At 49.8% G+C, this 13530-nt stretch overlaps 1 pseudogene; it reads left to right on the top strand.

Annotated features, from left to right (window-relative positions):
- Nucleotides 1–1110: 1110 nt before the first annotated feature.
- LOC111966137 (adenylate cyclase type 6-like) overlaps nucleotides 1111–13530 on the top strand; it is a 16793-nt pseudogene continuing 4373 nt past the window's right edge.

Below are 13530 nucleotides of genomic sequence, written 5' to 3'. Positions count from 1 at the left end.
CTCTGTTTCTCTGCAACCTCTCCTCTCCTCCTGTTGTCTGCATCTCTCCCTCTCCTCCTCTGTTCTTGCAACCTCTTCCTCCTCTCCTGTCTGTCTGCAATCTCTCTCTCTCGCCTCCCCTGTTCTCTGCAACAACTCTCCTCTCCTCCTGTTCTCTGCAACTCTTCCTCTCCTCCTGTTTCCTCAACCTCTCTCTCTCTCCTGTTCTCTGGAACCTCTCCTCTCCTCTACTGTTTGTCTGCAATCCTCCTCTCCTCCTCCATGTTGTCCTGCAATCCTCTCCTCTCCTCCTCCTGTTGTCTGCAACCTCTCCGTCTCTCCTGTGTATGCAACTCTCCTCTCCTCATCTGTTGTCTGCATCCTCTCCTCTCCTCCTGTTGTCTGCATCCTCTCCTCTCCTCCTGTTTCTGCACCTTCCTCCTGTTGTCTGCATCCTCTCCTCTCCTCCTGTTGTCTGCATCCTCTCCTCCTGTTGTCTTGCATCCTCTCCTCCTGTTGTCTGCATCCTCTCCTCCTGTTGTCTACATCCTCTCCTCCTGTTGTCTGCATCCTGTTGTCTGCATCCTCTCCTCTCATTTCCTCCTGTTGTCTGCATCCTGTTGTCTGCATCCTCTCTCTCATTTCCCTCCTGTTGTCTGCATCTGTTGTCTGCATCCTCTCCTCCTGTTGTCTGCATCCTCTTCCTTCTGTTGTCTGCATCCTCTCCTCCCTGTTGTCTGCAACCTCTCCTTTCCCCTGTTTTGCTCTCTCGCCTCACCCCCTCCCTTCTCCTCTCATCTTCCCCTCTCCTCTCATCTTCCCCTCTCCTCATCTTTTTCTCTCTCTCCTTCTCTGAGGGGTATGCCCAGGGGGGAGGAGGGTATAATTTGAATCCTCACAGCATTAATTAAAAACATCAGTCTGGCTACCAGGATAAGTGTGCAGAAGTCTGAGTCTGATCTGTGTGTTTTCATTGGCTATCTTTCACTGTGGTTTTTACTGGCTACCTTCTAAAACCTAATCTCTCTCTCACTAGATCTCTCCTCTCTCTTTCTACCCTCTCCCTCTTGCTCTCTCTTTATCGCTCGTCTCTCTTTTCTTCTCTCCATCTCGTTCTCTCTTCTCCCAGGGAATTGATGAAAACGTCCAGACAAGACAAGTGAGTTATCTTAATTTGGCCAGTAGTGTGTTAATTGGGTTACTCTGTGTGTGTAGTGTTAGTCATTGGCCCAGTAGATATATTATTGGGTTGCTGACTGTGGTGTGTGTGTGTGTGTGGCTGTGTGTGTGTGTGTGTGTGTGTGTGTGTGTTGTGTGTTGTGTGTGTGTGGGTGTGTGTGTGTGGTGTGTGTGGTGTGTGTGTGGTGTGGTGTGTGTGTGTGTGTGTGTGTGTGTAGCCGTTGTTCCCAGGAGGCCCTGAACCCTGAGGATGAGGTGGATGAGTTTCTGGGCCGAGCCATCGATGCCCGCAGCATAGACCAACTCCGTAAAGACCACGTCAAGAAGTTTCTGCTCACCTTCCAGACTAAAGACCTGGAGAACAAGGTGGGAGGAGATAGGGTGGTGATTCATTGGCTGTGTCTGAAAACATTACTAGGTGTTAAATCCTTGTTTTTTTTCAGTCCTTGTTTCCTCAATTCCACACCTCCCTCTCAAATGTCATTGGAGGAGGAGGCTCCAATCCGAACCTCCTCAAATGAGCTTTGAGAGGGAAGCAAAGAATTGAGGAAACAAGAGGACGGAGGAAGTAAGGATTTGACAGCTAGAGATATTTTTGGGACATTATATGCAGAGTGTTGAGTTGAGTTTTCTGCTCTTCTCCTCATTGTGTTTTTAGTTCTCCAAGAAGGTGGATGATCGTTTTGGAGGCTACGTGGCCTGTGCTCTGTTAGTCTTCTGCTTCATCTGTTTCATTCAGATTATCATCTTCCCACAGTAAGTACTTGTCTTAAACCTCCACCTTTCTGTAACCGTATGGAACTAACAAGGCTGCTAGTTGGTCGGGCTGAACCGACACAGGGTATCCAGCTCCAAGGACCAAATAAGGGACAGCCTTTTTAAACTATCATAGAACATGTACTGAATAGTGACCTGTGAGGATTGATTGTGGTGCAGTTGTGACTTGAGTCAGTTCCTCTCCACAGCACACCTCTCATGCTGGGTGTCTACATCATCATCTTCATCATCCTCGTCAACATCCTCTTCATCTGTGCCATTTACTCCTGCGTCAAGGTAAAGGACAGACTCCTCCATCATTTTTTAAATCATACAAGCACCTTTTATAGAGATGTACCCAAAAGTTAACATTTGTTTGAATTTACATTTTCATGCATAACAAGCACTAAAATGAATAATAACCCCTCTCTCTCTCTCGCTCTCCCCCTCTCTCTCCTCCTCCCAGCTCTTCCCAGTTGCCTTGCAGACAGTGACTACGACTATAGTCCAGTCTCGTACCAACAGTACCCTGGTGGGAGTCCTCACCATCCTACTTCTCTTCATGTCTGCCTTTGTTAACATGGTAGGGATGACAATTCTCCCAATAGTGCCTGCAATTGCACTACGAAAATGTATGCACTCACTACTGTACGTCACTAAGAGTGTCTGCTAACTGACTAACATGTGTGTGTGTGAATGTAGTTGTTCAGCTGGCTTCTCTGTTCAGCTGGCTTCTCTGTTCAGCTGGCTTCTCTGTTCAGCTGGCTTCTCTGTTCAGCTGGCTTCTCTGTTCAGTTGGCTTCTCTGTTCAGCTGCTTCTCTGTTCACTGCAGCTGGCTTTCGTTGCTGGCTTCTCTGTTCAGCTGGCTTCTCTGTTGGTTGACATGTGATTTAAGACTGTGTCTCTCTCTAGTTGACCTGTGACAGAGAGGCCTGGTGGACTGGTGGTGGCGTGAGAGAACCTGTGCCTCCAGCTTGGTGACCCTGTGTCTACTACACAACCTGAGCCAGTCAGCACAGGACAGACTGACCCTGTGCCCCAGCCAGCCCACACCATGCCACTTCCCTGAGGTGAGCCCAGCTGGAACGCTACTGTGTGTGTGTGTGACTAGTGTCTGTGTTTATTAACATGTTATAACTTGCTATGCCTCTCCCCTCCCCCCTTCCAGTATTTCTGCTATAGGTTCTCCTGACCCTGCTGGCCTGCAGTGTGTTCCTCCACATCAGCAGTATAGGGAAGCTGGCCCTCATGGTGCTGATCCAGGTCACCTTCCTGCTGCTGGTGGAGTGGCCCCAGGTGGCCCTGTTCGACAACGCAGACCTGCTGCTCACCGCCAGCACCCTGTGAGTTAAGAACAACTGACACACACCACACACACACACACACACACACACGCACACCCTGTGAGTCACTAACTGTAGCCTACTGCCCACCCGCCCACCCTCAACCCTAGCCCACCTCAAATAGTATTTGTTCAAGTAGTACTTGTTTTCGTTCAAATACTTAGTGCTGGCAAAGCACAAAGCTCTTGTCAAGTGTGAAACTATTTAATAAATGTGTTTTATTTTTTCCCTAGGATTCCTAGTTTCAATGAAACAGCTACAGGGACATGGTACGTTCATTTCTGTCTTTAGTCTTATAGTGTCAGTGTTCGTTTACCATGTCTACTCCTAGACTGAATCCATCCTCCCCCTCTCCTCTCAGCTCAATGTTCTATTACCATGTCTACTCCTAGACTGAATCCATCTCCCTGTCTCCTCTCAACTCAATGTTCGTTTACCATGTATACTCCTAGACTGAATCCATCCTCCCCCTCTCCTCTCAGCTCAATGTTCTATTACCATGTCTACTCCTAGACTGAGTCCATCCTCCCTGTCTCCTCTCAACTCAATGTTCTGTTACCATGTCTACTCCTAGACTGAATCCATCCTCCCCCTGTCTCCTCTCACTCAATGTTCTGTTACCATGTCTACTCCTAGACTGAGTCCATCCTCCCCCTGTCTCCTCTCAACTCAATGTTCTAATACCATGTCTACTCCTAGACTGAGTCCATCCTCCCCCTGTCTCCTCTCAGCTCAATGTTCTGTTACCATGTCTACTCCTAGACTGAGTCCAACCTTCCCCTGTCTCCTCTCGGCCAGGAGTGTGATTGGTGGTTGATTGATGTGGTCCTGTCTCTCTCAGCAGGAGTGTGATTGGGTTGGTTGATTGATTGTGGTCCTTCTCCCCCATCCAGCCAGGAGTGTGATTGGTTGGTTGTTTGATTGTGGTCCTGTCTCCTCTCAGCCAGAAGTGTGATTGGTTGGTTGATTGATTGTGGTCCTGTCTCCCCCATCCAGCCAGGAGTGTGATTGGTTGGTTGATTGATTGTGGTCCTGTCTTCCTCTCAGCCAGGAGTGTGATTGGTTGATTGATTGTGTCCTGTCTCCCCCATCCAGCCAGGAGTGTGATTGGTTGGTTGATTGATTGTGGTCCTGTCTCTCTCCAGCCAGGAGTTGTGATTGGTTGGTTGATTGATTGTGGTCCTGTCTCCCCATCCAGCCAGGAGTGTGATTGGTTGGTTGATTGATTGTGGTCCTGTCTCCTCTCAGCCAGGAGTGTGATTGGTTGGTTGATTGATGTGGGCCTGTCTCCCCATCCAGCCAGGAGTGTGATTGGTTGGTTGATTGATTGTGGTCCGTCTCCTCTCAGCCAGGAGGGTGATTGATGATGGTTGGTTGGTTGGGTGATTGTGGTTCTGTTTCCCCCATCCAGCCAGGAGACTGTGACCAAGGTGTCCCTAAAGGTCATGACCCCTGTCATCCTTACGGTGTTCGTCCTGGCTCTGTACCTGCATGCTCAGCAGGTGGAGTCCACCGCACGCCTCGACTTCCTGTGGAAGCTGCAGGTAGGACCCGCCTCACACCCACTGGTCTGCACCTGCACGCCTCGTTTGTTTGTATCTGGTGACATCACTAAGACTGCAGAGCTCAGCCTTACGGATGCGGCAGATGACGTTACTCTCACCTCTGGTCGAACTTCAGTGGAATACTGTACCAAAAACCAATCAGCATTCAGAGTTCCTCTCAATACCTACAGACAGACAGATGTGGTTCCCCATTCCCCTGTGTCTGTTCCTCCTGGCCACAGACTTTTTAACAAACCGTTTCCCCATTCCCTGTGTCTGTTCCCTCCAGGCCACAGGCTTTTTAACAAACCGTTTCCCCATTCCCCTGTTCTGTTCCCTCCAGGCCACAGGCTTTTAACAAACCGTTTCCCCATTCCCTGTGTCTGTTCCCTCCAGGCCACAGGCTTTTTAACAAGCCGTTCCCCATTCCCCTGTGTCTGTCCCCTCCAGGCCACAGGCTTTTTAACAAAACGTTTCCCCATTCCCCTGTGTCTGTTCCCTCCAGGCCACAGGCTTTTAACAAGCCGTTTCCCCATTCCCCTGTGTCTGTTCCCTCCAGGCCACAGGCTTTTTAACAAGCCGTTTCCCCATTCCCGTGTCTGTTCCCTCCTGGCCACAGGCTTTTTAACAAGCCGTTTCCCCATTCCCCTGTGTCTGTTCCCTCCAGGCCAAAAGGCTTTTAACAAACCGTTTCCCCATTCCCCTGTGTCTGTCCCCGCCTTGCCACAGGCTTTTAACAAACCGTTTCCCCATTCCCCCGTGTCTGTTCCCTCCTGGCCACAGGCTTTTTAACAAACCGTTTCCCCATTCCCCTGTGTCTGTCCCCTCCTGGCCACAGGCTTTTTAACAAACCGTTTCCCCATTCCCCTGTGTCTTGTCCCCTCCTGGCCACAGGCTTTTTAACAAACCGTTCCCCATTCCCCTGTGTCTTCCCTCCTGGCCACAGGCTTTTTAACAAACATTTCCCCATTCCCCTGTGTCTGTCCCCTCCTGGCCACAGGCTTTTTAAACAAACCGTTTCCCCATTCCCCTGTGTCTGTCCCCTCCTGGCCACAGGCTTTTTAACAAACCGTTTCCCCATTCCCCTGTGTCTGTTCCCTCCAGGCCACAGGCTTTTTAACAAACCGTTTCCCCATTCCCCTGTGTCTGTCCCCTCCTGGCCACAGGCTTTTTAACAAACCGTTTCCCCATTCCCCTGTGTCTGTTCCCTCCTGGCCACAGGCTTTTTAACAAACCATTTCCCCATTCCCCTGTGTCTGTTCCCTCCAGGCCACAGGCTTTTTAAACAAACCGTTTCCCCATTCCCCTGTGTCTGTCCCTCCTAGGCACAGGCTTTTTAACAAACCGTTTCCCCATTCCCCTGTGTCTGTCCCTCCAGCCACAGGCTTTTTAACAAACCGTTTCCCCATTCCCCTGGTCTGTTCCCCCAGGCCACAGGCTTTTTAACAAACCGTTTCCCCATTCCCCTGTGTTCGGTCCCGTCCTGGCCACAGGCTTTTTAACAAACCGTTTCCCCATTCCCCTGTGTCTGTCCCCTCCAGGCCACAGAGGAGAAAGAGGAGATGGAGGAGCTTCAGGCCTACAACCGCCGGCTCCTCCACAACATCCTGCCTAAAGACGTGGCCGCCCACTTCCTGACGCGGGAGCGGCGTAACGACGAGCTCTACTACCAGTCCTGTGAGTGTGTGGCCGTCATGTTCGCCTCCATCTCCAACTTCTCTGAGTTCTACGTAGAGCTGGAGGCCAACAACGAGGGAGTGGAGTGTCTCCGGCTGCTCAACGAGATCATTGCAGACTTTGACGAGGTTTGTTTCTCTGTTTGTACTTATTTTAATCTTCCAAGAGCCAATGAGGAGGGAGGGGAGGACTGAGGGAAGGTGGAGGAGTGGAAGATTCAAAAGTATAATGGAGGGAGATTGTAAATCGCATCGGAATAGTCTGTAATGAAAGCCACAAATCAGCACTAGGGGGAACAGTAACAGTAGTCTATGCATGATGACATGTTCTGTGTCTACGAAAGAAGAAAAAGAAGACTGTAGTTCGTAACTCTCTTCCGCTGATGACAATCCTTTGACTACGTTTTTACATGACATTTTAGTCATTTAGCAGATGCTCTTATCCAGCTAGGTGGGACAACCACATATGTCAGTCATAGTAAGTACATTTTTTCTCAATAAAGTAGCTATGAGCAAAGTCAGTGTGAGTAGGAGGTGGGAGTGTTAGTTCACGAAAGGCTATATTTTTTCTTTTTTTTGACTTGCTTTTCCCTTATGAAAAATGTATCAACCCCTACAAAAATGTCCATTAATTATAATCCACAGAATAATTGAAATTTCCTGTTGCTGCAGGATTTTTTTTTCCTGCTGTAGCAAACTGTCTCAAATGAAGATCCTATGTCTGTTCCTCCCTCTCCACCCAGATCATCAGTGAGGACCAGTTCCGCCAGCTGGAGAAGATAAAGACCATCGGTAGCACTTACATGGCAGCCTCTGGCCTCAACGCCTCTACCTACGACCGCGAGGGTCGATCACACATCCTGGCTCTGGCAGACTACGCTATGAGACTCAAAGAACAGATGAAGTACATCAATGAACACTCCTTCAATAACTTCCAGATGAAAATAGGTGAGTCCCTGGACCTATAGTAGAGGTAAGGTAGGGTGGTATGGTATGGTAGGAGTAGCAGGAGTAGTAGCAGGAGGAGTAGGAGTAGCAGGAGGAGCAAGAGGAGAAGGAGTAGCAGGAGGAGCAAGAGGGGCAGGAGTAGCAGGAAAAGTAGGAGTAGCAAGAGTAGCAGCAGGAGTAGCAGGAGGAGTAGGATACGTGACCTGTGCAGGATTGATTGTGGTGCAGTTTGTGACTTGAGTCAGTTCCTCTCCACAGCACACCTCTCATGCTGGGTGTCTACATCATCATCTTCATCATCCTCGTCAACATCCTCTTCTGCTGTGCCATTTACTCCGCGTCAAGGTAAAGGACAGACTCCTCCATCATTTTTTAAATCATACAAGCACCTTTTATAGAGATGTACCCAAAAGTTAACATTGTTTGAATTTACATTCATGCATAACAAGCACTAAAATGAATAATAACCCCCTCTCTCCTCTCCTCCTCTCCCTCTCTCTCTCCTCCCAGCTCTTCCCAGTTGCCTTGCAGACAGTGACTACGACTATAGTCCAGTCTCGTACCAACAGTACCCTGGTGGGAGTCCTCACCATCCTACTTCTCTTCATGTCTGCCTTTGTTAACATGGTAGGGATGACAATTCTCCAATAGTGCCTGCAATTGCACTACGAAAATGTATGCACTCACTACTGTACGTCACTAAGAGTGTCTGCTAACTGACTAACATGTGTGTGTGTGAATGTAGTGTTCAGCTGGCTTCTCTGTTCAGCTGGCTTCTCTGTTCAGCTGGCTTCTCTGTTCAGCTGGCTTCTCTGTTAGCTGGCTTCTCTGTTCAGCTGGCTTCTCTGTTCAGCTGGCTTCTCTGTTCAGTTGGCTTCTCTGTCAGCTGGCTTCTCTGTTCAGCTGGCTTCTCGTTCAGCTGGCTTCTCTGTTCAGTTGGCTTCTCTGTTCAGCTGGCTTCTCTGTTCAGGCTGGCTTCTCTGTTTCCGCTGCTTTCGTTGGTTGACATGTGATTTAAGACTGTGTCTCCTCTAGTTGACCTGTGACAGAGAGGGCCTGGTGGACTGTGTGGGTGCGTGAGAGGAACCTGCTTCCAGCTTGGTGACCCTGTGTCTACTACACAACCTGAGCCAGTCAGCAACAGGACAGACTGAGCCCTGTTGCCCCAGCCAGCCCACACCATGCCACTTCCCTGAGGTGAGCCCAGCTGGAACGCTACTGTGTGTGTGTGTGACTAGTGTTGTGTTTATTAACATTGTTATAACTTGCTATGCCTCTCCCCTCCCCCCTTCCAGTATTTCTGCTATAGGTTTCCCTGACCCTGCTGGCCTGCAGTGTGTTCCTCCACATCAGCAGTATAGGGAAGCTGGCCCGCATGGTGCTGATCCAGGTCACCTTCCTGCTGCTGGTGGAGTGGCCCAGGTGGCCCTGTTCGACAACGCAGACCTGCTGCTCACCGCCAGCACCCTGTGAGTTAAAACACACTGACACACACCACACACACACACACACACACAAACACGCACACCCTGTGAGTCACTAACTGTAGCCTACTGCCCACCCGCCACCCCAACCCTAGCCCACCTCAAATAGTATTTGTTCAAGTAGTACTTGTTTTCGTTCAAATACTTAGCTGGCAAAGCACAAAGCTCTTGTCAAGTGTGAAAACTATTTAATAAATGTGTTTTATTTTTTCCTAGGATTCCTAGTTTCAATTGAAACAGCTACAGGGACATGGTACGTTCATTTCTGTCTTTAGCTCTTATAGTGTCAGTGTTCGTTTACCATGTCTACTCCTAGACTGAATCCATCCTCCCCTCTCCTCTCAGCTCAATGTTCTATTACCATGTCTACTCCTAGACTGAATCCATCTCCCTGTCCCTCTCAACTCAATGTTCGTTTACCATGTATACTCCTAGACTGAATCCATCCTCCCCCTCTCCTCTCAGCTCAATGTTCTATTACCATGTCTACTCCTAGACTGAGTCCATCCTCCCTGTCCTCCTCTCAACTCAATGTTCTGGTACCATGTCTACTCCTAGACTGAATCATCCTCCCCCTGTCTCCTCTACTCAATGTTCTGTTACCATGTCTACTCCTAGACTGAGTCCATCCTCCCCCTGTCTCCTCTCAACTCAATGTTCTAATACCATGTTACTCCTAGACTGAGTCCATCCTCCCCCTGTCTCCTCTCAGCTCTGTTCTGTTACCATGTCTACTCCTAGACTGAGTCCAACCTTCCCTGTCTCCTCTCGGCAGGAGTGTGATTGGTGGTTGATTGATTGTGGTCCTGTCTCTCTCAGCAGGAGTGTGATTGGGTTGGTTGATTGATTGTGGTCCTTGCTCCCCATCCAGCCAGGAGTGTGATTGGTTGGTTGATTGATTGTGGTCCTGTCTCCTCTCAGCCAGAAGTGTGATTGGTTGGTTGATTTGATTGTGGTCCTGTCTCCCCCATCCAGCCAGGAGTGTGATTGGTGGTTGATTGATTGTGGTCCTGTCTCCTCTCACCAGGAGTGTGATTGGTTGATTGATTGTGGTCCTGTCTCCCCCCATCCAGCCAGGAGTGTGAATTGGTTGGTTGATTGATTGTGGTCCTGTCTCCTCTCAGCCAGGAGTGTGATTGGTTGTTGATTGATTGTGGTCCTGTCTCCCCCATCCAGCCAGGAGTGTGATTGGTGGGTTGATTGATTGTGGTCCTGTCTCCTCTCAGCCAGGAGTGTGATTGGTTGGTTGATTGATGTGGGCCTGTCTCCCCATCCAGCCAGGAGTGTGATTGGTTGGTTGATTGATTGTGGTCCTGTCTCCTCTCAGCCAGGAGTGTGATTGATTGATGGTTGGGGTTGGGTTGATTGTGGTTCTGTTTCCCCCATCAGCCAGGAGACTGTGACCAAGGTGTCCCTAAAGGTCATGACCCCTGTCATCCTTCGGTGTTCGTCCTGGCTCTGTACCTGCATGCTCAGCAGGTGGAGTCCACCGCACGCCTCGACTTCCTGTGGAGCTGCAGGTAGGACCCGGCTACACCCACTGGTCTGCACCTGCACGCCTCGTTTTGTTGTATCTGGTGACATCACTAAACTGCAGAGCTCAGCCTTACGGATGCGGCAGAGTGACGTTACTCTCACCTCTGGTCGAACTTCAGTGGAATACTGTACCAAAACCAATCAGCATTCAGAGTTCCTCTCAATACCTACAGACAGACAGATGTGGTTCCCCATTCCCCTGTGTCTGTTCCTCCTGCCACAGACTTTTTAACAAACCGTTTCCCCATTCCCTGTGTCTGTTCCCTCCAGGCCACAGGCTTTTTAACAAACCGTTTCCCCATTCCCCTGTTGCTGTTCCCTCCAGGCCACAGGCTTTTAACAAACCGTTTCCCCATTCCCTGTGTCTGTTCCCTCCAGGCCACAGGCTTTTTAACAAGCCGTTCCCCATTCCCCTGTGTCTGTCCCCTCCAGGCCACAGGCTTTTTAACAAAACGTTTCCCCATTCCCCTGTGTCTGTTCCCTCCAGGCCACAGGCTTTTAACAAGCCGTTTCCCCATCCCCTGTGTCTGTTCCCCCAGGCACAGGCTTTTAACAAGCCGTTTCCCCATTCCGTGTCTGTTCCCCCTGGCCACAGGCTTTTTAACAAAGCCGTTTCCCCATTCCCCTGTGTCTGTTCCCTCCAGGCAAAAGGCTTTTAACAAACCGTTTCCCCATTCCCCTGTGTCTGTCCCCGCCTTGCCACAGGCGTTTAACAAACCGTTTCCCCATTCCCCCGTGTCTTGTTCCCTCCTGGCCACAGGCTTTTAACAAACCGTTTCCCCATTCCCCTGTGTCTGTCCCCTCCTGGCCACAGCTTTTTAACAAACCGTTTCCCCATTCCCTGGTCTTGTCCCCTCCTGGCCACAGGCTTTTTAACAAACCGTTCCCCATTCCCCTGTGTCTTCCCTCCTGGCCACAGGCTTTTTAACAAACATTTCCCCATTCCCCTGTGTCTGTCCCCTCCTGGCCACAGCTTTTTAACAAACCGTTTCCCCATTCCCCTGTGTCTGTCCCCTCCTGGCCACAGGCTTTTTAACAAACCGTTTCCCCATTCCCCTGTGTCGTTCCCTCCAGGCCACAGGCTTTAACAAACCGTTCCCCATTCCCCTGTGTCTGTCCCCTCCTGGCCACAGGCTTTTAACAAACCGTTTCCCCATTCCCCTGGTCTGTTCCCTCCTGGCCACAGGCTTTTTAACAAACCATTTCCCCATTCCCCTGTGTCTGTTCCCTCCAGGCCACAGGCTTTTTAAACAAACCGTTCCCCATTCCCCTGTGTCTGTCCCCTCCTGGCACAGGCTTTTTAACAAACCGTTTCCCCATTCCCCTGTGTCTGTCCCTCCAGCCACAGCTTTTTAACAAACCGTTTCCCCATTCCCCTGGTCTGTTCCCCCAGGCCACAGGCTTTTTAACAAAACCGTTTCCCCATTCCCCTGTGTTCGTCCCTCCTGGCCACAGGCTTTTTAACAAACCGTTTCCCCATTCCCCTGTGTCTGTTCCCTCCAGGCCACAGGCTTTTTAACAAACCGTTTCCCCATTCCCCTGTGTCTGTCCCCTCCAGGCCACAGAGGAGAAAGAGGAGATGGAGGAGCTTCAGCCTACAACCGCCGCCCTCCACAACATCCTGCTAAAGACGTGCCGCCCACTTCCTGACGCCGGGAGCGGCGTAACGACGAGCTCTACTACCAGTCCTGTGATGTGTGGCCGTCATGTTCGCCTCCATCTCCAACTTCTCTGAGTTCTACGTAGAGCTGGGAGCCAACAACGAGGGAGTGGAGTGTCCCGGCTGCGCAACGAGATCATTGCAGACTTTGACGAGGTTTGTTTCTCTGTTTGTACTTATTTTAATCTTCCAAGAGCCAATGAGGAGGGAGGGAACTGAGGGAAGGTGGAGGAGTGGAAGATTCAAAAGTATAATGGAGGAGATTGTAAATCGCATCGGAATAGTCTGTAATGAACACACAAAATCAGCACTAGGGGGAACAGTAACAGTAGTCTATGCATGATGACATTTCTGTGTCTACGAAAGAAGAAAAAGAAAAACTGTAGTTCGTAACCTCTTCTTCGCTGATGACAATCCTTTGACTACGTTTTTACATGACATTTTAGTCATTTAGCAGATGCTCTTATCCAGCTAGGTGGACAACCAATATGTCAATCATAGTAAGTACATTTTTTCTCAATAAAGTAGCTATGAGCAAAGTCAGTGTGAGTAGGAGTGGGAGTGTAGTTCACGAAAGCTATATTTTTCTTTTTTTTGACTTGCTTTTCCCTTATGAAAAATGTATCAACCCCTACAAAAATGTCCATTAATTATAATCCACAGAATAATTGAAATTTCCTGTGCTGCAGGATTTTTTTTCCTGCTGTAGCAAACTGTCTCAAATGAGATCCTATGTCTGTTCCTCCTCTCCACCCAGATCATCAGTGAGGACCAGTTCCGCCAGCTGGAGAAGATAAAGACCATCGGTAGCACTTACATGGCAGCCTCTGCCTCAACGCCTCTACCTACGACCGCGAGGTCGATCACACATCCTGGCTCTGGCAGACTACGCTATGAGACTCAAAGAACAGATGAAGTACATCAATGAACACCCCTTCATAACTTCCAGATGAAAATAGGTGAGTCCCTGGACCTATAGTAGAGGTAAGTAGGGTGGTATGGTATGGTAGGAGTAGCAGGAGTAGTAGCAGGAGGAGTAGGAGTAGCAGGAGAGCAAGAGGAGAAGAGAGTAGCAGAGAGGAGCAAGAGGGCAGGAGTAGCAGGAAAAAGTAGAGTAGCAAGAGTAGCAGCAGGATAGCAGGAGGAGTAGAGACAGGAGAGTAGGAGTAGCAGGGAGTGTAGGAGTAGCAGCAGGAGAAGTAGGAGTAGCAGGAGGAGCAACAGCAGGAGTAGCAGGAAAGAGCCAATAGCAGGCAGGAGTGAGGAGTAGCAGGAGAGAGTAGGAGGAGTAGCAGGAGCAAGAGTAGCAGCAGGAGGAGGAGTAGAGTAGCAGCAGCAGGGGAGTAGAGTAGCAGCGCAGGAGGAGTAGCAGCAGGAGGAGGTAAGGATAGCAGCAGCAGGAGGAGTAGGAGTAGCAGCAGGAG

The sequence above is a fragment of the Salvelinus sp. IW2-2015 genome, linkage group LG7 (genome assembly GCF_002910315.2).
Source record: "Salvelinus sp. IW2-2015 linkage group LG7, ASM291031v2, whole genome shotgun sequence".
NCBI classification, from domain to species: Eukaryota; Metazoa; Chordata; class Actinopteri; order Salmoniformes; family Salmonidae; genus Salvelinus; species Salvelinus sp. IW2-2015.
The sequence above is the reverse complement of the archived record's forward strand: the minus strand, read 5'-3'. Positions and strand labels throughout refer to the sequence as shown.